Here is a 23,749-nt window from a genome sequence, read left to right on the forward strand (position 1 = left end):
GAGCTGATACATTAAATTATATTTTAAATTTATCTTTTTAACCCAATAAGAATCTATTTAATATCTACTTATGCAGACACTGGACTGGGTATTAGGTGGGATATGAATGAGTTCAAGGAAATAGACCCTGATCATAAAAATCTTGGAATGAAAACTAAATAACAAACACGTTCAAAGAAACCTAGAGAAAATATTTTAAATGGCAATGATTTCACAATTACCCTCTATCACTTGATTGCAAAATTGGTAAAGGAATGAGAATTAATGGAATACTGAGTGGAGTGATATTTAAACAATGAGACTTCTTAGAAGAGGTGAGATTGACATAGAGCATATAAAATAGATCAATGAAAAACAAATAGTGTTCATTGGTGACCTTGTCTTTACAGCAGTGATAATTCACTCATTATTCATGTTAGTTATATATCTACTGTGGGAGCAATGGGGTATACATATTAACCAGACTGACAGCATTACAGGGATATTTTCCAATAGTCGCTTTTGCAGTTATTGAATCTTTATATGTACCAGGCACGGTGTTAAATGCTTACACATTTAATTATCTAATCCTTAGATAAGTCTACAAAGAAGGTACTATTACTCTTGGTAGGTAGATTAGGAACAGCAGCTTAAAGAGGCTGCCCAAGGTCAGACTGCTGTAGGGTGGTCTTTGCTGAGTTGGCACTGATTGAAGTTCATGTCTGTCTTGCTCTGAAGCTCCCTCTCTTTCCCTACCATCTGCAGGGTTCCTGGGTCTTCACAGTAGGTGCCAGCCTCTAACTAAAACATACCTTCAACCTGCAAGGAGTAGGTTTTAATTGCCCTGCGATCTTCCCTCATTTATTGATCAGTTTGGCAAGCATTAACTGAATAATTACTGTGTGCTACATGCTGTGAAAAAAGCTTGTGAAGATAATAAATATTCCAGGTTTCTAAGGACCCACAGTCTAGTAAGAGCAGAACTCAACAGTTGCTGTAAATATATAAGATATACAAATAATGCATTTCCAGGGATGAGAAGGACAAGAATTCAGAGAGAGTTTCATTGAAAAGGTAATATTTGACCTGAATGTTGGTGGATGACTTCCTAGTTTGCCAGTTTCCCAAGGTTGAACAGGCTCTGAAAGCATAGTGGTTTCAGAGAACCTCTGGTAGTGCAACCTGACCAGAGTTAAGAGTTCTTATGGAGAGGTGATCAGAATATAAGGTGAGAAAATGAGTGGGAGCTAAATAATGAAAGATGATCTCATATGCCACAGTATAAACTTGACATACACATTTAAAGCAGTGGGGAGCCATTTCAGATTTAAATGTGAGGGGTCTCTTGATCAGACCTTTTTTTTCTTTTAAGGGGGGAAGAATAAATAGAGGGTGAAACAAAAAGCAAACTTAAGAGGGTAAAAATAGAGAGGGCTGAAGTATAAAGTAGTGCACAGAGGAGGTATTTAGAAGGTACAGTGAATAGAATGTGCTGGCTGTTGGAATGGGGAGAAATTCAGAACAATTTCTAGCTTTCTACTTTTGGGGATGGGCAGAATGGTAGAGGGAGACAGAGATACGTGAGGAGGACTTATTTGGGTCCAGGATTTTATTTTTGAGTATTTAAAATTGAAAACCCAATGGGGAATTCAAGTATGAAAGAATTTGTTGGTTTCTGAACAAATGAGATAAAAGAGAGCAGTGGTATAAGGGGGCAAAACTACAGTCGTTATTACGATAGTGCGTAATTTGGACAACATGGCTTAATACGAGAGCCAAAAGAATCCGCTAATGACTATAGTTGGGGAGATGTACCTAACAGTCAAGGCAGCTTTGGCAGGCGTGGACCCACGTGGGAAGTCTGCTCAGATATGAATATCCGTTTGGATGACCGGAAGTTGAACATAGAAGAGGGGGTTATCAATTGGAGCAAGGTCCCAAAAGATGAGGGGAGTGATTTCTAGAGCACAGATGATGGGATTAGCCTTGTAGATTGATTAAGTCAGTCGGTCATTTAATAGACATTTATTAAAGCTCTCACCTTGTCCCAGGCTCCGAGCTAGGTTCTGGGGATACAGTTGGGAACCAGAGAGACATGGACTTTGCCTTCATGGAGCAGTGCACTATGGGATGCAGACAAAGCTTATAACAAATGGTGATGGGTGCTATGAAGAAAGAAACAAAGGGCTAAAATGGAAAATAATTGGGTAGGGTATGGATGGAGAAGGTGAGTGACTGAATGATCAGGGAAAATCTTTCTCTGAGAAGATGGCATTTAGGCTGAGATATGAAGGACAGAAAGAACAAGTAATGTGTGTGAAAAGCAGCAAGAGCTATGCTAGGAAAAAAACTTTATGTTGAGAGTTTAGCTAGCTACTCCATCGTATTGCTACCTTGACATCTGTTTTGTTTGGCCAAGTGGCCTTCAGAGACTTTAAACTAACACTAACCTCCTCATGCAAGCACATGACCTAGATAACAGCCCTCAGACCTGCAAGAAAATGAAAGTTCCTGATATAACTTCCCCAGTTGTCCTTGTGATCAACAGTCTCCCCAACCTCCCAAGGCCTTCCCTGTGCATTTTATAGATAAGACCTCCCTGGAGGTTACCAAACCCACATTTTTGGTTTGAGTTGACCACTTTGGGCTTACCTGGGGCAGCCCAAAGCACTCCACCCACAGACCCTAATAAAGCATGTACCCAAGGTGCTGTTGCTTTCGCTGTCTGCACTCTGCCTTGACCTTCCCATGTGACCCCTTGAGGTGTGCTATGTACCTCTTCCAGGACCGGTGAGTAGTATACTTCTCTATTTCACTTTCTTTTGTGGTTTATTGTTGAACCAGACTCATCATCTGTCGGTCTGTGCTCCCTTTAGTTTGAGGAACTGAAAAAAGAGGTAAGTAGGAGCCTGATCACACAGGGCCTTATAAGCCATCATAATGAAGTTTGATTTTATCAATGGGCAGCCACTGAAAGGTGGCATAAATCATGTCTGTGTTTCAATATCATTCTTGTTGTCATATGGAGAAAGAAGTAGAAGGAATCACAGTAAAAACAGCAAAATGGGGTAGAAGATCATTGTCAGAGTATTCTAGGTGAAAGATGGAGTACACTGAGTCTGGTTGTCATAGAGACAGAGAAATGAATGGGATCAGTACATATGGGGCTGGATGATGGATTGTTATGGATTGAGGGTAAGAAAGGAACTAAAGCTAATTCCTGGGTTTGCTGCTATTGAGTGAGGTGAGAAAGATAAGTGGTCCAGAGGACACACTGGAATAGAAATCCAAGGCTGAGTTTGGAGATCGTGAGTTTGGAGATGATACAATTTGGGGATTGATTAGTCTGTAAGTGGTATTCAAATCCATGTGACTATGTTAGATGTGGAACAGTGTTTCATATAAGGAGAAAGAAAAGGAATTAGTTTGATTATGTATATAGGTAAGTTTCTAGGAAAGGTGAGAACTTGAAGGGGCCTGTAGTTAATAAGATATATATACAATTTTTTCCCTGGTGAATTGAAAACAAGGGCTCCTTTTGGTGAGGAGTTAGGGTATGGGGTCAAAGCCTTGTGAACAGTAGTAAAATGCACAAATAAATATTTGAGAGAGAGCGAGAGAGAGAGAGGGAGAGAGACAGAGAGAGGTGATCATGAAAGTATAAAAGTATTGACAAGCCAGTGCATTGGGAGGCCATAGATTTAGGGATTTATCACAGCATTAGTCCATTTGATTAAATCCCCCCAGCATTACTCAAAGTGAATGATCAATCAGATTGATTGGTTTTGGGGTTTGCAGGAAAAATAGAAGGGATATTTGTGGGAAAGGAAGGAGAATGCTATTAAAAGAATTATTGCAGGGCTTCCTTGGTGGTGCAGTGGTTAAGAATCCGCCTGCCAATGCAGGGGACACGGGTTTGATCCCTGGTCCGGGAAGATCCCACATGCTGCGGAGCAACTAAGCCCGTGTGCCACAACTACTGAGCCTGTGCTCTAGAGCCCGCGAGCCACAACTACTGAAGTCTGTGCGCCTAGAGCCTGTGCTCCACAACAAGAGAGGCCACCGCAATGAGAAGCCTGCACACCGTAAGGAAGGGCAGCCCCCACTCGCCACAACTAGAGAAAGCCCACATGCAGCAATAAAGACCCAACACAGCCAAAAATAAATAAAATAAATAAATAAATAATTTTTAAAAAGAGAATTATTGCAATCAGGGCTTTTGAGCTGAGGAAGAAAAAAATAAAATTAGAAGGGAATAAATGACAGAGAGAAAGGAGGCATTCCAGAGAGTAGAGATCTTAAAAACGGGTTTTTTTGGAGTAAGGATATTGAACTTAAACATTAAATGGAGGGGAAAAAATATTGAGTTGAAGACATAAAATTGACAGGATTAGGGAATGATTGAAAGTAGCAAATGAGAAATGGGGATTAGCTTAATATGACTCTCAGGTTTCCACCTTGGGTAATGGGTGGGGAGCCCTTCAAGGCACCAACCTAGGGACACAGGGAAACTAGATTTTCCCCCCAGAAGGCTGATACCAAGTCTGTTGTTGAACATGTAAGTCTGAGCTGCTTTTGGGCCATCTGCATGGAGCTTTCCTTTAGACAGTTACAGCCTGAAACAAGGGCTCAGGATTACAATCTAGAATGGAGAAAGGTATTTAAGTGGTAGAATTTAAAGAAGAAATGAAATTGTCCTGGAGGACACAACCCAATAATTTGACTGACTCTGATTTCACATTAATAATAACTTTCCTCCTCAAGTCCCTGTATTGTCTCATCTGTCATGTAAGAGCAATGTCTGTGTTAAGATTCTCCAGACACAGTCAATTTTTGTTACTTGCCTAGAGAAAGATCCAACTGCCAGAAATGGAAACCCAGGGATTTCCTGCCATTGTGTTTTCACTCAGGCTTGGACAGATACCCTTGGCCCCTAAGGGCTAACATCTGTCAATTAGACAAGACTCATTTTAACTGATGGTCAATTTGAATGCCCTCACAAATGCCAGGACAAAAGATTGGACCCAAAGACATACAGCTGACTCTCACAAACTGTAATTAACTGGTCTGAATTAAAGGTTCCATCAACATGACAAAGCATAATCAACCTTCATAATACAGTTTACTTTACCCGTTTCATTAGGTGGGTAAAGCTTTGCCATCCTAATGTCTCCAGCGTTCATATATACCGACGCATGGCTCACTGTGGGAAGGGAAATTATGCCTGGAGTCTGGACCAAGTGCACATTGCTGGAGTAAAGGAGCAGTACAAGCCTCCTTACTGCATGATAGTGGGTTTCTGATTCCTGAATAGTACATGAAAGTCCCATCTACAAGGCATCCAGCACAGTGAATCATAGACAGTAGGTAGTCAGGAAAGATTGTCTTCCTCCCTTTTCCCTTCTCCCACCACCAGTTTTAAAACTCATATTTATAAATGTGCATGGATGAAATTTGCTAACATCTTAGCTCTTTTCTTCATATTTAGAAGAAATATGTTCATTTTTCAGAAGTGTGTTATAGCATAGTTAGCATAATATGTTACTAATATCTACTTTATAGTGAAGAATGATCACATGTATATGTTTACACACAGGCATAAACACATAAGCGTATGGGGCTTGCACAGAGTGAATATTTCTTAGTTATAACCATCAGCTCTTAGACGGTAAAGTGCTGTATAAATTTAAGACAAATTTTTTATTGGGTATAGTGTTCACTTTCAATTTGACTTGTTTGTTGAATTTTTTCTTAAACTGTTGAGAAGTGAAAGTCATTTAGAGACTTATACTTCAGTTTCCACTTTATACTTGTTTACTCACAGAGTATAGTTTGGAATTGTAAGTCTTTATTTTTATGAAGTTATTTGGATTTTATGCCATTGCATATAGTTAAAATCTTTTACTCAACCATTATGGATCCCCTTAAACTAACTGCAACCCAATTTCTGATTTCATCTTCAAATATTCCCCCTATCCATTACTCTATATCCTGTTCGAGCAAATATCTGAAACTTTCTCTTATTTGTGCTTCTGATTTTTATGTTTCCCAGTACATGAAATTTTCTCCTCATATGCTTTGTTTCTAAATTTATAATCCTGATAACTTCCCAGCTGAAGACCACAAATTCCATATCACTTGACTGTTTACTAACTTGCTGCTTATGATTAATTCATACTATGGAGATGGTTCTAAATTTCCTAAATTGAGAACTCGCTATGTTTCAAATACTGATAACCTCTTCCTCACATAGCTCCTTGCACATAGTATGTCTTTAATAAAGATTGTGGATTGATTTTCTTTCAAGTGGTAAAATATAAAAATATCTCAACAGATGAATGATTGTAATGATATTGAAAAATGATGGTGGCAGATTAAAATAAGACCAATGTGGAAAGATAATAAAGTATTGATTAAAGGTATCAACAAAACAAATTTGCTGGATTAGAGCTACATAGTTACTTATAGTCCACATTACTAATGTCTTTATTACGTATCTCAACAATTCAAAAAAAGATTACAAAGTCACTAATCAATTCAATTTTCCCAAGCTTGTTAATACTAATGGATCTCTGTAAATTGCCTTTTTTTAATGCAATTTAGGGGATGAACTACTCTGTACCCTTATTAGGCATGAAAGCCCTATAGGGGTGCACACTTTGAGAAAAACATGTAACCATCTTTTGTTATGCAACTGGGCTTTGGCCAATCATGCATATTAAAACATCACTTAAGAACATATTCTTTGAAAGACTGAATAAATTTTAATAGTCTACAAAGAAAATAAGGCTTCCAGGGCATATACACATATATTATTACCTTTTGTTTTTAAAACTTTTCCTCCCTTCCTTCCATCCTCCCTCCCTCCCTCCCTTCCTTCTTTCCTTCCTTCCTTCCCTCCATCTTTCCTTCCAGATATATCCATTGTGTATATACTATGTGCAAGGTCCTTAGAGTACAGGATTTAATATGATAGACAAGATACATCCCCTCTTGATATTTCCATTGTAGTCAGGAAGACAGACAACACAATACATGTGTAAACAAGATATTTTAGATTGTGATAAGAGCAATGAAGGAAGCAGATATGGGGATTTGGTAGAGATGTACACACTCTTAGCATCCAGTGAATACTCAAGGGATTAAAATAAACTAAGGACTATGGGGGAAATAAAGAAAAAACAAGTGATTTTTTTTTTACAACTTTATTGGAGTATAATTGCTTTACAATGGTGTGTTAGTTTCTGCTTTATAACAAAGTGAATCAGTTATACATATACATATGTTCTCATACCTCTTCCCTCTTGTGTCTCCCTCCCTCCCACCCTCCCTATCCCACCCCTCCAGGAGGTCACAAAGCACCGAGCTGATCTCCCTGTGCTATGCAGCTGCTTCCCACTAGCTATCTACCTTACGTTTGGTAGTGTATATATGTCCATGCCTCTCTCTCGCTTTGTCACAGCTTACCCTTCCCCCTCCCCATATCCTCAAGTCCATTCCCTAGTAGGTCTGTGTCTTTATTCCTGTCTTACCCCTAGGTTCTTCATGACATTTTTTCCCCTTAAATTCCATATATATGAAAACAAGTGATTTTGGATGATGACACTTTTATTATCTTTAAGATATTTGATTTATTAAAACAAAAATTAAACTAAATAGATTATCATGTTGATTATGTAAAATATGATCCTTAGAAAATATAATTTAAAAAATGAAGTTGGGAAACTGGATTGAAAGCGAAATTATTGTGTATTTGTGTCTGTGTGTGTGTATATATATATATATATATATATATATATTTTTTTTTTTTCTTTTCCATCTCTCTTCCTTGCTGCTTTCAATGAGCATTTATTATGCCAGGCACTGGGCCAGATTCTGAGGATAGAAAAAAACGAGTAAGACATTGTTCCTGTCATCAAGGAATTCATAGTTTAAAGGATTCATATGTTACTTCACATTCCTAATTTTAACCCTCTTGAAAAAAAGAAGTGAATATAAAATTTCTTTAGGTGAAGTAACTTAGACCAATGTCACCATGTAAAATAAAAACTTTCTGGAGCCTCTTCCCTCAGGAATCTAAATGAGTCTCTCCTTTATTTCCTTCAGTTCTCTGCTCAAATGTCAGTGTTTCGGAAAGGACTTTCTTTGCTAGCTTTCTTTTTAAATTTTTATTTATTTATTTTCTATACAGCATGTTCTTATTAGTTATCCATTTTATACATATTAGTGTATATATGTCAATTCCAATCTCCCAAATCATCCCTCCACGCCCCCTGCCCCTTCCCCCCCTCAGTGTCCATACATTTGTTCTCTACATCTGTGATTATTAGCTTTTTAAAACAGCATCTCGACCTTCTCCAATATTTGTTCCTTGTGTCCCTCTCCTGTGTTATGTTTCCCCTTGCCACTTGTCAGCTAACAAAATGTCCTATGATTTAATTTTTCATTTATCTTGTAAAATATCTGTGTTACTCCTCTAAAATGTAAGTTCCATGAGATCAGGAGTTTTGGTTTATTTTGTTCACTCATGCATTTCTAGTGCCTAGAGCAACACCTGTCATATATCAGGCACTCAATCAATATTTATCAAATGAATGAATAAATTGATAAATATTAAAATAGTAACAAAATGTATCTTGATTTTGGAGGATTTAGCAAAAGGAAGCAGAATCAGTTATAATTTAGGCATTATTCTAACCCTTTCAAGAGTACCTCTGTATTCCAGTTACCCATTGCTACTTACTTCTAGCTAAACCTTAGTAAAGTACCTTGTACTCAAAGAAAAGACAAAATATTTACCATCAATAAATAGAGGGTAATTATTCAGCTATAGTTCGAACTCCATATGGACAACTGTCTCAAGTCAATTCTTTATGTTATAGAGAACAGCTGACTAAGAAAATTAATAATCCTAAAAAATGTTGATTTTTAAAAAAGTATTTATTGGAGGATAATTGCTTTACAATGTTGTGTTAGTTTCTGCTGTACAACAAAGTGAATCAGCTATATGTATACATATATCCCCATATCTCCTCCCTCTTGAGTCTCCCTCCCACTGTCCCTATCCCACCCCTCTAGGTGGTCACACAGTACCAAGCTGATCTCCCTGTGCTGTGTAGCAGCTTCCCACTAGCCATCCATTTTACATTTGGTAGTGCATATACGTCAATGCTATTCTCTCACTTAGTCTCAGCTTCCCCTTCTCCCCACCGTGTCCTCAAGTCCATTCTCTACGTCTGCGTCTTTATTCCTGCCCTGCCACCAGGTTCATCATTACCGTTTTTTAGATTCCATATATGTGGGTTAGCATACGGTGTTTGTTTTTCTCTCTCTGATTTACTTCACTCTGTATGAGAGACTAAAAAATTTTATTGACGTATAGTTGATCTACAGTGTTGTGTTAGTTTCTGATGTACAGCAAAATGATTCAGTTATACATGTATATATATTCTTTTTCATATTCTTTTCCACTATGTTTTGTTATAGGATATTAAATGTAGTTCCCTGTGCTATACAGTAGGGCCTTGTTGATCTGCTAATTACTAATGCCTAATTTATCCCTCCCCTACTCCCTTTCCCCTTTGGTAACCATAAGTTTGTTTTCTATGTTTGTGAGTCTGTTTCTGCTTTGTAAATAAGTCATTTGTATCCTATTTTAGATTCCACATATAAGTAAAATCATATGGTATTTGTCTTTTTCTTTCTGTATTACTTTTCTTAGTGTGATAACCTCTAGGTCCATCCATGTTGCTGAAAATGGCCTTATTTCATTTTTTTTATAGCTGAGTAGTATTCCTGTGTGTGTGTGTGTGTGTGTGTGTGTGTGTGTGTGTGTGTGTGTGTGTGTATCTCACATCTTCTTTATTCATTCATCTGTCAGTGGACATCTAGATTGTTTCCATGTCTTGGCTATTGTAAATAGTGCTGCACTGAACATTGGGGTGCGTGTATCTTTTTGAATTAGAGTTTTCTTTGGATATATGCCCAGGAGTGAGATTGTAGCATCATATGGTAACTCTATTTTTAGTTTTTTAAGGAAACTCCATACTGTTCTCTATAGTGGCTGCACCAATTTACATTCCCACCAACAGTGCAAGAGGGTTCCCTTTTCTCCACACCCACTCCAGAATTTGTTATTTGTAGACTTTTTAATGATGGCCATTCTGACTGGTAATGAGGTGTACCTCATTGTAGTTTTGATTTGTATTTCTATAATAATTAGCGATGTTGAGCATCTTTTCATGTACCTGTTGGCCAACTATATGTCTTCTTTGGAGAAATGTCTAATTAGTTATTCTGCCCATTTTTTGATTGGGTTTTTTTTTTGTTGTTGAGTTGTATGAACTGTTTGTATATTTTGGAAATTAATTCCTTTTTGGTTGCATCATTTGCAAATATTTTCTCCCATTCTGTAGATTGTCTTTTTCTTTTGTTTATGGTTTCCTCTGTTGTGCAAAAGCTTATAAGTTTGATTAGGTCCATTTGTTTATTTTTGCTTTTATTTATATTGCCTTGGGAGACTGACCTAAGAAAACATTGGTATGATTTTTGTCAGAAAATGTTTTACTTATGTTTTCTTCTAGGAGTTTTAGGGTGTCATGTCTTATATTAAAGTATTTAAGGCACTTTGAATTTATTTTTGTGTATAGTGTGAGGGTGTGTTCTAACTTCACTGATTTACATGCAGCTGTCCAACTTTCCCAACACCACTTGCTAAAGAGACCGTCTTTTCCCCTTTGTATATTCTTGCCTCCTTTGCTGAAGATTAGTTGTCCATAAATATATGGGTTTATTTCTGGGCTCTCTATTCTGATCCATTGATCTATATATCTATTTTTGTGCCAATACCACGCTGTTGGATTACTGTAGCGTTGTAGTACAGTCTGAAGTCTGGGACGGTTACGCCTCCAGCTTTGTTCTTTTTCCTCAGGATTGCTTTGGCAATTCTGGGTCTTTTATGGTTTCACATAAATTTTAAGATTATTTGTCTTAGTTCTGTGAAAAAAGTCATGGGTAATTTGATAAGGATCGCATTAAATCTGTAGATTGCTTTGGGTAGTATAGCCATTTTAACAATATTAATTCTTGCAGTCCAAGAGCATGGGATATCTTTCCATTTCTTTGTATTATCTTCAATACAAGTCTTTCAACTCCTCGGTCAGGTTTATTCTTAAGTATTTTATTTCATTTAAAAAATATATATTTAAACACTTATATTCACATATGATACAATTTGTGTTTCACCAATTAACAAAAGAAGTTTTCCTTTTACCTTGGCTTCAGCAAAAAATGTATTATACTTCTCAGAAAAAAAAAAAAAGAACTCCAGGTTGGATCCTGCAGACTACTGTCTTCTTTTAAAATAATATAACACTGCCCTATGGACCTTGGCAGAATTTTTGAAGCAGTAATAGTCAGCTTTTAAATATTTTTAAAATGTACTAACAAAAATAAGACTTTCTAGTGTTTAAATAACAATGGGACTTTATATTAAAGTTTAACTAGTTTATCGTTGTGTTTTATATTTTTTAAAAATGTGATTTGGGGTCTTGAACACTTTTAAAGGCTAGGGTAGCCTGTGTATTTAAAATAACTGTGGAACTGGTTGTTACCATTAACCAAAAGTTGCAAGTAACATGGACTCCTGGAGTTCAAAAGTGGGGAAGATTTCCTCCCTAAGGTCAGAAATATTCTCAGAGAGCAGTTGTGCACTTATCAGAGAGTGTGAGTGTGGCTGATGCCAGCCTACACCCACTGTTCAGAGCCCTGAAGGGTGGAATGCTGAGTAACTTGATTGGGCTCTTAAAACAAACAAACACAAAAGACACAGGACAATTACATACCTTGTGATTCCAAATGTAGCTTGCAGGCCCAATAACACAAAGTAAAAGCCTGGCAGGTGTTTTTATTTCCAAAACTCTTATAACTAGAGCTTTGGTGGGCAAGGTGTAATTAAAGTTCTACGTATTTTTTCCCTCTTAGCTTGACCAGTATAAAGTATTTAGTAAAACTATACTTGGTATATAAGTACTCAGTGCATTTCAATGATAAACCCATTTTGCTTGGGATAAAAGCAGGTACACATGCGGGTTCCAGACTTCTTCAGGCACATGTGCTAACACCACCATCTTATTCTTATGTGATCTTGAGCAAATTATTTTACTTCTCTAAGTTTCTGTTTCCTTCACTTAAAATGGGTTTAATGATTGTAGCTCTTAGGTGTACTACTACCTAATAGAGCTATTTCACTAAATTACAGAATCCATGTCAGTTTCTTAATATAATGCCTAGCATAAATTAAGACATCAATAAATTTTAGCTGTTGTTATCATTATAATTAACATACTATGCTTCACTTAACAGGCAATAGTTACCATTTGGTTAAATTCATTCTAAGCATAGAGACTTTTCTAAAACACTTAGCAATCTTTAAGTGAACTTGCTTATCTGTTATAAAAATTTTAAGTAGAGCAATCTTCTTAAAGGGCTTTATTATTGTTTTTATTGGTATTATTTTGAAGATCCACTGATGAATGCAATTTCAGGGTTCCTTGCATTTAAATTTTGGTTGGAATGAGCTATTTGAATCTGGAGGACACAGTGTAGTTTATTCATGTAACCAAAGACTTTTGATTACGTTCAAGAACAAACAAAACACAACAAAAAGGAGCCACTGAGCCCCCTAGAAGATCTTAGCTGTGCCTTAGAGTTACAAACATATTTATACCATAAAACTGTGGATTTTCATGGATTTTATGTTTGGACTACACTTTAGATTTACAGTTATGACTTTTGGTCATAGTCACAGTGTAATTCCTGAGCAACAGTCTGCCTTGAGATTCTCACCATGGAGATAGGAGAGCAGCAAATCTCCACACTTAACTAAGGAACAGCTTTTGCACTGCAAAAGAAACCATCAACAAAATGGAAAGGCAAACTACTGAATGGAAGAAAAAATTTGCAAATCACCTAATAAAGGGTTAATATGCAAACTATATAAGGAACTCATACAAATCAATAGCAAAAAATAAACAATCCAATAAAAAATGGGCAGAGAAACTGAATAAACATTTCTCCAGAGAAGACATACAAATGGCCAACAGGTACATGAAAAGGTGCTCAACATCACTAATCATCAGGGAAATGCAAATCAAAACCACAATGAAATACCACTTTATACCTGTTAGAATGGCTATCATCAGAAAGACAAGAGATAACAAGTAACGGTGATGATGTGGAGAAATGGGAACCCCTGTGCACTGTTGGGAAGATAAATTGGTGCAGCCACTCTGGAAACCAGTATGGAGATTCCTCAAAAAATTAAAAATAGAACTACCATATAATCCAGTAATTCTACTTCTGGGTATATATCTGCAGGAAGTGAAAACAGGATCTCAAAGAGGTATCTGCACCCTCGAGTTCACAGCAGCATTATCCACAATAGCCAAGACATGGAAACAACCTAACTGGGGACAGATGAATAGATAAGCAAAATGTGGTGCATATACACAGTGGAATTTTATTCAGCCATAAAATAAGAAGAAAATCCTGCCATTTTCGACAACATGAATGGACCTTGTGCACGTTACGCTAAATGAAATAAGTCAGACAGAGAAAGATGAATACTGCATGATCTCACTTATATGTGAAATCTAAAAGAAACAAGCTCATGGAAACAAAGTGTAGATGAGTGGTTGCCAAGGACAGGAATGGGAAGAGGGGTGGAAGGGGTGAAGATGGTCAAAGGGTACAAACTTCCAGTTATAAGATGAATAAATGCTGGAGATATACATTATGGTAACTATAGTTAATACTGTATTGTATACTTGAAAGTTGCTAAGAGAGTAAATCTTAAGTCTTCTCACCACAAAGGAGAAACGGTAATTATGCGAGGTGATGGAAGTGTTAACTAACCGTAAGTTGGTAACCATTTTGCAATTTATAAGTGTATGAAATCATCTCCCTGTACACCTTAAACTTGTACAACGTTTTATGTCAACTCTATCTCAATAAAGCTGGAAAAAATAAAGGAAAGGCTTGATCAATGCTATATGTTTGTTTATTTCTTTGTTTTTTATATGTAATAATTGATTAAATAAGACTGAATGAGAACATAGCCTTTGGGCTTGTTTTCCACTATGTTTTCTAGAATTAATTTTTTCTTTTTATTGGAATTTCCTTTGGCTGAATTTATTTCAACAGCAGCAAAAAAAATATTTCCAAGTAGAATTTCACCTATGGTTAAATTTTTCAACTTTCTGAAATTGATTAGACCTCCCTACTTGTCTTCTCAGAGAAAACAGAATCTTTAAAGCTTGTAGTGGAACGCTCTCTGTGCGAGGTTTCCCTTTTCATCATTTAATGTTATACTAAATCAATGATTTCTGACAAAGGTTTCTCTTGAGCAAGATAGTGATTAATTAAATATTTCTGGAGTAGTTCCAGTCAGACATTGATTCTTCTTAAATTAATATAAAATAGGAGGTTTGATTGATTTAATAGCAGTTTAAAATTCCATATCTACATTATCATAAAATAAAGGTTAGAATTAAAATGTAAGAATTTGATACAAAAGCAAACATAAAAACAACAACAACGACAACAAAAATTAAGCTGTGTCCTCTGGATTTCCAGAATCATTAATTGTTTTAAAGAAGTTATTTGCTTAGGATCTTAGAAGGTGACCAGTATCAAGGCAAGCCTCTGTGAGCTCTTTGTGCTGTATAGAAATATTTAATATTACTGGAATATTTTATTATTATTAAGACATTTGTCTCTATGGAAGACTGATCATCGGAAACAAACACACATAAATAAATATGCACACACAGACAGAAAAGTTGGGTTGTAACACCTATAAATGTGGGTCCCCAGTGGGTCCTCGCTTGAGACTTCTAGGATAAAAGTACCTCCCAGCTAAACACACTGTTGACCTGGAGCACTTGCCTGTGGGGACCACCCCCCTGGGGTTACTAGCAAGGGTCTAGATGAACTGTAGGGATATTGATGGCATCTGCAAGCCTATTTCAAGGCTGTTGGCTTATTTCTTAGTAGTGTCATCCCATAAGAACCCATCCTTACTCCTGCCTCACGGTTGTATGTCTCTCCATTTCTTTCCTTCTTTAATTAAAAAAAAACAAAAAAATGGTATACTGACAAGTACAATGGATAATAAAACAAGCATGTGCCTACCTCCCAAAGTGATCGACTGTTATTTTTTTCTCATATTTGGCTCCTTTTGAACTTCCTACACTTCTCCCTTAATAGTGTTCTTTACTGATCCCAGTGGAGTGGCAGCATTCAGGAAAAATAGCGTGGCACATGCAATGGCAGAATGCATGCCATCATTGTCATTAGAGAGATTCATGGAAATGGATTGCATCAGATTAAGGGAAATGCTTGTATTTTTAGGTTAGGCATTTGCAGGGCATAGATACAAGACATTTTTCCATTTATGTCTTTTTTCATCGGGTAAGTGATATGTTGGTCTCAGAAAATTAGCTCTTAAACCTAATGTAGAGAACGGTCAGCTTAGGAAATAAGCATTTATCTAAATTAGTTTGAGAGAGTACATGATGAGCATATTCAGGTTTATGGAGGGAAGCAAATATCCTGGAACTTGACATGATACACTCTTTCTAAAATTATAATGATTGAGGGACTCCCCTGGCCGTCCAATGGTTACGACTCCGTGCTTCCACTGCAGGGGGCTCAGGTTCTATCCCTGGTTGGGCAGCTAAGATCCTGCATGCCCCATTGTGCGGCCCCCAAAAAACCCAATAATGACTGAGAAGTGATGCATATGCTAAATTCTGTAATCCAGCACCACACAAAATCCCCCTCACCCCCACGACAGCTAATAACAAGTTTTCTTTGTCCAGAAAAAAGCACAGCCAGCCAAGGTGTAAGCCAATGGTAACTCTGTGAGACTCAATTTCCTTGTCTGTAAAATGAGAGGTTTAGGCTAACAATAAAACTTGACAAACTTTAGGAAGATGACTGAGACACCCTGCATGAAAGCTTCTTTTTAGCACTGATTGAGCTAAGCTGAAGGGGTGTAGCAGGTACTGAACTTAAAATGTGAGTCAAGATGCATTCACCTTTATGGACTAGAAAGAGCCCTGGACTTTTTGTCTGAAAAAAGAGGGTTTGATGATGGCTTCGCAACTTTGGAAATTCAATCAAAAATATATTCTCTCAGAAACTTAATGTCTTCATCTGTAAAGAGAACAATTCCATCTCAAGAAATTGTCGCTGGGCTTAAAGGGTGTTATAAAGGTACTTTTGAATAAAAGGACATCGCTAATTATTAAAGGTATATTTACTTAAATAAATGTGTCATATATTGCACTATAAACTTACTTTAAATTTATTTCATTTTAAAAACAATTTTGGAAAGCAAAAATTTCTAATGCTGTAGCTCTGCTTAGTTATAAAAAAGAAAGAAAAGAAGGAATGAGGGAAGAAGGAAAGGAAGGAAGGGAGGAAACACAGAAACAAAGGGAAAGGAAAGGAAAGGAAAAGCTCTTATAATTCCCTCAAGTATCTTAGATCTGTAATGGGCAAAATTACACCTTTTAACATCACAATGTAGAAAAAGTTCAAGAGAAACAAGACAAAGCTTATTAGGAAATTAAGTTTGTCCAAGAACTGATCCTTTTTCAATTGGGTCTCTTCTAAAAGGTCAAGATATATTGAAACACTGAGTACAATTTGCTCTATTGCAAGAACTTTTCTCAATATAACCCAGAATTTAGAAGATGCCAGCATTAAAATCAACAACAACTGCATGTGTAACTGTCCAAAACGCAAATTTGTGTATGCAAAGTACCAGCAAATACTTTCACACACACACACACACACACACAGAGTGAAGACACTGAATAATTTTTTCACTCTTTTTTACATTCTCCATTAATATTGTTATTTTAACGTATCTCTAACTTTAGAAAATTAAAATCAATCATTTAGATGAAGATGTTTATCTTTAGGCATAAATGATAATTAAGCTTATAGAAAATTATGAATACCTCATTTATAGAGAATAAATATGGTTTAATTGTGCCACTAAATTTGGAGCATATTCCAGGTCTAAGTTTGCATCTGCAGAAGAAATAAAATTCTCCTTAATTTTAAAGAAAAGTTAAAGAAAATAAAGTTTAAAATTATGTACTAACAAAAAATTTATATTTTTATTTCATTGGAGTACAATAAAGTATTTTATATATATACATGTATATGTATATGTGTACGTATATGTGTATATATGTATATGTGTGTACACGTATATATAAATTCATTTGTGATGACTCATATTCCAAAAGATCTTTCACATTGAAAACAATTTACCTCCATGTGTAAGGCACTGTCTTAGGTGCTAATGATATAAAAAGTCCCTGATATCAATGTGCTGGGAGATACCACCTGTGCAAAATGAATTATGACTTGGTTAGGTAAATACTGCAATGGAAGTGTGCAAAGGGCCTAAGAGAACTCATAGTAGGTACTCCTAACCCAGACCCACTGATGTCGGAGCTGAGAGTTGACGTATGAGTAGGAGTTGGCTGGGTCAATAGGGCAGTGCTTGTGTAAACAGGAAAGAGCCATTTTCTAGGCAGAGAGAACAGCAAGTTTGAGCTTCATACATTCCATGAATCCCTTTCTGACTCCTATCTACTTACCCAGCTCCATAAAGGAGCAGTCTTGATTTTATGCCTCAGTTTTCCAGATTTTCTCTCTTTGAACACAAGCTTCACTTCTGTATCCTCAGTGCCTGGTACAGGACTTAACATTTAACAAAGAAAGAGGAGGAAACCTGGTATAATGGCAAGAACATCGAATGTGAGGTCAAATCTTAGTTTGAGTTCCATATTTGGCACTTACTAGAATGATATAGGGTGAGTTATATAATCTTTTCAGATTCAGTTTCCTCGTCTGTAAGATGGGGATAATAGTATCTCCCCTTGAAAGGTGTTATGACGAGTAACTTAGATAATAACTATAAAATATGCATTAAAATGTCTGTTTTAGAATAAATTTTCAATATGTGATAGCTGTAGAGATGTTTAGTTATCTTACCAACAAATGCTCTACACTTCCACTTTAATAAAGAACCCAAAGTTTCCAGTTGAGCATATAATCTTCTGAAATTATGATTATTTCCCTACCTACCTTAGGTCTTAGGAATGATAATGTGAATAAATTCTGGCCAGTGGGAGATGTGGGAGAAAGCAATTTTTATTTCTTCCTTCTAATTGGAATATGGACATAATGGCTGGAAATTCAGGAACAATTTTAGACCATAAAATGGATGGTAGAGTTTTAAGAAAAAAGGGGTGTAAATCCTTTATTTCATAGTTTGCCACAGGAGCCCTCAAAACCCTACTTCTGAGCTTTTGCTTTGGAGAATAAAACTGTGTTAATTTGGCTTTTCTGATTCTGACTAATAGAGTGGTGGTGGTAGTAGTTAGTAATAGTAGCAAAAACAGCAGTGGCAGCCAGAGTGGTCATTAGCAATAGTGGTAATAGTAATATTGGGGGTAATTGAAAGTTCAGATGTCTAGGGTTCTGAGAGAGTGTAGTACAGTTTGCTAGGGCTAGAATGAGGATAGAGTAGAGGGAGAGAGTCAGATGAAACCTAGCAATTCATGTTAAGGACTATGGATTTTAACCACTACTTCATTTTAAGCAGGATTATAAAATTTTCAAATTTCATTTGAGATAGCTCACTCTACCCAGGGGTGAAAAAGATTAATAAGCATTCTGTTCTGGGATGGGGAGCCTGGATTCAGGGAGTCTAGTTAGCAGGTTCACTCAGACATTCAAAAGAGAGATGCTGATGGTCTAAACAGAGGTGGTACTTCAGTAGGCATGCATATGGGCAGCTGGTCCAAGATACCTTTCGAAGACAGATTGTGTAAAGGACTGGTGACTCTTTGGATGACTTGAATGAATTAAGCAGAGGAGGCAAGAACAACCCTCAGTTTCTGAGCTTTGGAATTATAGGTAGAGTGTACATTTGGGATACAAGATGATTCCTGTTTTGGAAATTCCCAGAAGGGTACCTGAGGAACATTCATTTTGAGATGTGTAATAGGCATTTAGGCATTTATCACCACTACCACTACCACAATTACCATCATCATCCTCATTATCATCCAAACCAAATTATTATGAGAATGTTTAAGTAAATCCCTTGCACAGATGTAAAAAACAGAAATATTTTCTAGATATGTGTGGTGTTATTATATTTTACAATACATTTGGTTAGTTTTAGAGGGATGACATGCTATAGTAACAGAGAAAACTATAGTCAACAAAACACTCATGAATTGATTTACACAGAATTTTAATTTGGTAGAAAAATGAAAGGATTTCCATTTTTTTCTACACATCAGTTACGTAATTTTGGGCAAATAACAATTTCCTTATCTGCAAAGTAGGCATGCTGATTCCTACCCTAAAAATTATCAGTAAAAATCATTGAAATGTTTCATAAAGTGTAGATGTCCTATATACGCATTTATTTATTTATTTGCTTATTTATTTATATAATCTTTACCATGTCATTTTAAGTACATTTGTAATATTTTTTAAACCTCCATTTGCTACATTTTAAGATGGTACAAGATGATATCTATGGTTCTATAACTCTATGATTTTCCGATTTAACTTAACATTTTAAGACTCAGTTTTTCATTGTCCAGAGTTGTTTTTTCTAAGGTTTTTTATTTTTTTAATTGTAGAAAATAATGACTCAAATTACCTCAAGTAAAAAGGAGTTGAATAAAAGGATACATATATTGACACAAATGAACCTATCTGCGAAACAGAAACAGGCTCACAGACATAGAGAACAGACTTGTGGTTGCCAAGGGGGAGGGGGGTTAGGGGGGTGGATTGGGAGTTTGGGGTTAGCAGATGCAAACTATTATATATAGGATGGATAAACAACAAGGTGCTACTGTATAGCACAGGCAACTATATTCAATATCCTGTGATAAACCATAATGGAAAAGAATATAAAAAAAGAATGGATACATATATATAACTGAATCACTTTGCTGTACAGCAGAAACTAACACAATGTTATAAATCAACTATACTTCAATAAAAGTTTTAAAAGGGTCACATATATTGGAATGTGAAAACAGAAGTCATCAGGAAATAAAGCAACCATTCTTCCCATACTTCTTCCAGGGTCTACAAAGCCATGCTCATGCTCTGTTCCTTTGTCTCTCTTTCCCTCTTTCAGATTCCACATTTCTATTTAATTTTCCTCTGAAGACCAACTTCTCTATTTAGTCATTGCTTCTATTGTTTCATAATTTAAACTTGCAAATGGATCTTGACTTCTTGTGGCCTCAACTCAGTCTCTTCCCAATCTTGTTTTATTATTTTGACCAAATGTAATACAAAACGTATCACCTGCCTCTCAGCAGAGCCTTGGTAGCAGACCCTCCTTCAAAAGTGAGCAAAGATCACCTCTCTTAAGTACTGTTGCATCATCAAATTTTTTCAAGCAAAACAAAAACATAAGGAAGTTAGCAGATGAGTTTGGCTACTCCCTTACCTATTTTGGGCATTGAGTAGAGACCCATACTTTATCATGACAACCTGGAATTATGTAAGCCAGGGAACAAAATTGCTCCAAAATACAGGGGAATGACAGAAGAAAAATAGTGTTGAAAAATAGTGTTGAATGAGGGTTGGAATTTAAGCATTGGCAGAATGAATAGAAGGGGCAGAAAATAGTTCTAAAGAGAATATTATAAAAATAATATTTCTTGAAATAATGTTTTTTTTCTAGTCAGCATAGGAAGAAAACCCCAAAACACTAGTTTATGAAACATACCAAAAACAAAATAAAACTTATCGCCCGATTACCAATAACCTGAGAATGGTGAGTACTTTGTTGCCATTAGGTCTAGGTTTTCCCCAAAACTCTTCTTCAGAACTAGTAGTTTATACTTTGGTAATATAATATTGAAGACCAGACAGTTGGTGTCTTAATAGATGAAAATTAAGTTTTAGACATATCTCCATTTACTCTCCTTCATTTCATCCCCCTGAAATATTTCTAGTAAAGCACCAAATAACATAATTAATCTTTCATAATCCAGTTAGTATTTTAACAAAAGTCTTATGTTTCACTGACATTTTGGTGGTTGCTTCTTGAGTTTACTGATAGAACACAGAAGGAAATCTACTATAATTTTATTTGGCATCTGTTTTCAAAATTATTTTCAATACTTTATTAGTCACTAAAATATCAGAATCTATCTCTTATTTAGCTCTACAATTTTCTTAATCCCTAGGTTCACATTTACCCTAATACACATTTTTACCCCGATTTCTCAAAAATCTAGTCCAATTCAATAAAAAGGATAAAGGGACTCAGATCCAATATACAGCTAATAAATGCATGGCTCTTGCCATGTTAATAAAATGCAAAATAAGAAAAACACCAAGAAAACAAATTATTAGTTTCGTTTTTACAAAACTTAAGCTTCCAGAGGACAAGAATGTTGTCTAATGTATACAGAATGTTGTGCACTGTTGGCAGTTGGATATTAAAATTCAATATTTACAAGTGGAACATAATTTACTGAGCCATTCCAATGCACAAGCAAATGGAATGTATTGAATATCTTGGGATTACTGAAATGCACTTTGATTTTATGCAACATCTTGTTAACTTTATCTGTTTTTCATAGCTCTTTTCCATTAGAGGGAGGGAGAGGGGAAAATTGGATCAAGGTCCTGGATTTTAACATGAGGCATCAACACTATGAAAAAAATCAAAGACACATTAATAAACTACATATTACCTCCCACTGCTCTCTGGCTACCAGGCACATACAGTTCTTTCCACTGGACTCCTAAGAGGGCCTTCAATAAAGTGAAGCTGTGAGTGTGACATTTCTCTTGCTTGCTGCCAGGAAATTCTAAATTGAGTCCCAGTTGTTTTTCAGATTAATCCACTGGAGAGAACAGAATCTGAACACAGTATTTTACAACTTTCTGAAAATTCATTTAGGCTAAATTTAGGTTTGAGTATATGTATATATAGCTAATTATGAAACACTCCTCTCACATCAAGGACACACTAGTAACATGGCTGTTAAAAAGACAAGGTAGGCATTTTTAATTCATAAGAGCAAATTTTCTGTGAAAGAAACCAAATGTTTATAAAAAAAAAAATCCCAAACATACTATGTTTCAAAAACTGGTCTGCTTACAAAAATTCACCTATTTCCTCTCTGAAAATCATAAAAGAGAGAAAAACACCTAGTAACAGTTTAGCTATTTGTGTTACACCGAGGAAGAAAAGAGTACTTTTTATGAAGTCTTACTCAATGAGACTTGATGCTTTGCTGGCGTCTTCTTCATTTGTAAGTCAACCAGCTAAATGTACAACAAGGTACGTTTTAAAATCGAAAGATGCTAGTGATTTCCATATTTGCTTTCTGATCTTTCCCAACACACTCTGGGAAGGCTCCCCAAGAAAGGCACCTCGATATCTTCCCTGGTGAAGAATGCAGTGGGTTTATTCCCTGGAAACGCGCTGCATGAAACACATTACACCTGGGCAATTCCTATTGATAGAAATTGAATGGAATTGCACTTCTAGGCTTTTTAAGAGCTTATTTGGTGCTTCACATGAGACTTTATTAAAAATAGCGCAGCTCTCAAAAACCTTTTAAGGCACCGGATGCTTTTTAAAAATCTAATAAATATGGATGGCTGATTAAGGAATATATTTTATATACTGTATGTTAATGCTGCTTTTTCCCTTCATTTTCCATCTTTCTTTTCCCTTGCCTTTTCTGAGAGCTTCAAGTAATAAACTAACTTTTTAAAAGGGTCTACTATTATCTACACCACAAATTCCCTCATCCTAGTGGGAACTCCATCAACCCTTTGCCCTACTCTAACAATAAATAGCAGTTTCAATTTACTGGGAACTCGCCAAAAAACAGGCCAGATTTATTCTCCCAGCAGACTTTCAGGTAGATATTCTGCCCAGTTTATGGAGTAGAAACTGAGGTTCAGAAGATTTAATAATTTGCTCAGTACCACAAATCTAGTAGGTGGCAAGGCCAATGCTTACAAATATTCTTCTGGTGCTTATAGTTATTGGTGTGGTGATAATTAGTGATGTTAGGTGTTAGGCAAAGTAGTTTTTGTACATTTTCTTTTTCAATCCTGACTTGACTGTATGAGTCTTACATTCTGATTCCAAAGTTGGTGCTTTTCCCCTTAGATACAATCAAAGCCAACCAATGAAGTGTTTTGTGAAGCAACACTAAGGTGACCAAACAATGGGAATAAATGATGATAACCCTTACTATGGACTTAGTGGTTTATCTAGGGTTCTGCAAACAAAGAAAATTTTTCCTCTCCAACTACTGATTCCAGAAGATTCCATATAATTCTCTTTTTCCCCAGCCGATTCCAAATTTAGATGTTTATAATGAGAAACTTCCTTGCGAAACTATCATTTTAAGAAAAATTGTGTTTTTTTGTTGTTTTTTTTGTCTTCAGCTCAGAATTCTTGGGCAGAAAATGGAAGAGTCAATAAAGTGACAAGTGGAACGATTTGAGCAAAGTAGCACTGGAGCTCTTCAAACCCACATGCACTGGAAAGCCTGCAAAGGGAGCTCAGCCAGGCTTCCTGGGTGGACCGATAGTCAGGTTTTCCAGAAGTGTGCTTGCCTGGAGGGGTGCTCAGTGCACAGAAAATTCTGTTTCTCAGTTTAACTGTTTA

The sequence above is a fragment of the Orcinus orca genome, chromosome 11 (assembly GCF_937001465.1).
Source record: "Orcinus orca chromosome 11, mOrcOrc1.1, whole genome shotgun sequence".
In the NCBI taxonomy this organism is placed as follows: domain Eukaryota; kingdom Metazoa; phylum Chordata; class Mammalia; order Artiodactyla; family Delphinidae; genus Orcinus; species Orcinus orca.